The sequence below is a fragment of the Cibotium barometz genome, chromosome 28 (assembly GCF_041138505.1).
Source record: "Cibotium barometz isolate CiBa-2024 chromosome 28, ASM4113850v1, whole genome shotgun sequence".
NCBI lineage: Eukaryota > Viridiplantae > Streptophyta > Polypodiopsida > Cyatheales > Cibotiaceae > Cibotium > Cibotium barometz.
Genome location: NC_141073.1, coordinates 14,170,202 through 14,172,867, shown reverse-complemented (window position 1 = coordinate 14,172,867; position 2,666 = coordinate 14,170,202). Strand labels below are relative to the sequence as shown.

At 41.9% G+C, this 2,666-nt stretch overlaps 1 pseudogene; it reads left to right on the top strand.

The window, feature by feature from the left end:
• Positions 1-46: 46 nt before the first annotated feature.
• LOC147622538 (uncharacterized) lies at positions 47-2,385 on the top strand (annotated as a pseudogene).
• The last annotated feature ends 281 nt before the right edge of the window (positions 2,386-2,666 follow it).

Below are 2,666 nucleotides of genomic sequence, written 5' to 3'. Positions count from 1 at the left end.
GGAGGATGTAACGCGTGTGCCCTTAACCACACATGGAGACTCTAACATGGATGGTCCCTTACATGATGAGGATATGGAGGAGATGATTGAGGCTTTCTACATGAATGAAGAGTCCAGTCCGCATGATGAGTCCAATCCAAATCCCACTGATGTTCAACAAGATGATGAGGGCATTCAACGATTGGGATCTCTAGCCTCTACTCCATTATTCGAAGGCTCTCATGCCACAGTCCTTCGAACTTGTTTGTCAATGCTTAATTTGCAATCCATATATGGATGGAGTAATGCGAGTGTTAGTGCCCTCTTCTCACTTATGAAGTCAACTATCCTACCATTGTAAATGCAATGCCGGCATGCAGGGAAGAGGCAAAGAAGATCTTAGCAGATATAGGAATGGATTACAATAGTATCCACGCATGTCCTAACGATTGCATTCTATTTCGAGGGGAATACGCCAACATGGAATCATGTCCAAAGTGTCAAGCTAGCAGATATCGTCAAGGTCTTACAGGCACCACAATACCTACAAAGGTGCTTCGACACTTTCCTATACTACCTAGAATCAAGCATATGTTCGAGTGTCCAGATATAGCAAAGCTAATGACATGGCACTCTACAAATAGGTCCACTGACAATGTGATGCGCATTCCAGCTGATTGTGCAGCTTGGTAGCATATTGAGCAACAATGGCCAGAGTTCAAGAAGGAACCTCGCCACCTTAGATTAGGTCTTGCCATGGAAGGAGTGAATCCTTTTGGTTTACGGTCCACTACTTGGAGCACATGGCCAGTGGTGTGCATCAACTGTAATATTCCACCTTGGCTAACAATTAAAAAGGGTCATCTTTTACTTGCATTGCTTGTGCCAGGGAAGTGCAAGGTTAGAAACATGGACATATACTTGGCTCCGCTAGTGGATGAGCTAAAAGTCCTTTGGGATGGTATTTCTGTCATAGACGTGTCAAGACGTAGTGGCTAACGATCAGTTAACTTGCGTGGCATTTTGATGTGGCCAGTGGCCTTGCAACAAGTGGCTATCATGCTTGTCCTATATATGGTCCAGCACTCAATGCTCGATACTCTAACTCACTTAAGAAAAGAGAATCATACAAGATTTCTTCCTGCAAATCATCCCATGCGGGAGGGTAGTCTTGCAAAACCACCTACACCATGGACAACCTCCTCTCAATATAACTCATGGATAGAGAATGGAGGGGAAAGTCCCAGTTCTTTTGGAATGAAACGACTATCAATCTTCCACAGGTTGCCATATTGGAGGAGACTTCTTGTGAATAACCTGCTAGATCCAATGCATATCTTCAAAAATGTTGGGCAAATACTATGGGAACGCTTAGCTGGAGCTCGAGACGACAATAAAGCTCGGAGTGATCTAAAAGATGCACGAATCTTGCATATACAACCATATTGGCCTCTAATAGGGGTAGATAAATTGGTCACACTCCAAACTACACCTTGGGTGTTGACGAGAGAAAAGGAGAAGAGGGTGAAGAAGGTCATAGCCGAATTTTGTACACCAACAGGACACATGCATTGCTTAAAGGGGGCATTCACAAAGGATAACAAACTATGTGGGTTGAAGACACATGACTGGCACAAGTTCTTGCAATATATTCTCCTAACTTCAATAAGAAATTGGGCAACACCAGAGGTTCGCGAAGTAATTTACAAAATATCCCGTTTGGTAAGGTGGATTTCTCAAAAGGAGATCACACTAAGTAGCATTGATGAGAATAGGATTAATGCAGCAGAAGCAGTTTGTATGCTTGAAAAGCACTTCCCAACAAGTATCCTCACAATACAAGTTCATCTCATGGTTCATATAGTGGATGAAGTTGCAATTGCAGGAATTGTCCATAGTAGATGGATGTTCTTCCTTGAAAGGTTCATGAAAACTTTGAAGGGATTTGTGCGTCAATGAGCAAGACCAGAGGGTAGTATGGCAGAGGGTTGGTTGGTTCAAGAGTCCCTAGTATACCTCTCTGAATTCCTTGGACAAAGAGAACCATCTATGCCTGTACTATGACACAACAAAGAAGATGACAGAATGATTGGTGAGGTGCTACAAGGGAGGGGACTTGACCGTAAAATGGATCTTATTCTAGAAGAAAAGGTGAATAGGTTTTGCATTCTAAATCATCCAGCCATGGAGAAGTGGATGAAAGAATATGAGATAGAAAGGAATAGAATTTCCAATGAAAGACAAGAGTATAAAAGAGCCCAAAGAAACATGTCAAACGTCCAATATCCTCCAAGTTTAAGAGAACTACCAAAATTTATGAGGCTTGCTTGGTTGCATAACAAACTACAAGAAGCAGTTTTAAACAGGGAGACAGTGACAGAAATTGAGAAAGAGTTTGCAATGTAGTAGAAAATATGAATCTTTTGGTGCTTTGTGGTCACACAAACGACATTTTTGAGTGCATCGGATAAATCACAAAAGACAAACATTTGACTCGAGGGTCATGGCATCATTTGATCAAGAGATAGTTACAAGGCAAAATGATGAGGTGCAACTTTCAAAGATAGAGTATTGTGGAAGGATACAAAATGTTTTTCAAGTGGACTACAGAAGCTTCCATATGTTTCTACTTGATGTGCAATGGTTCAAGGCGACCACAACAGGGCAAAACCCAACAATTCGAAGAG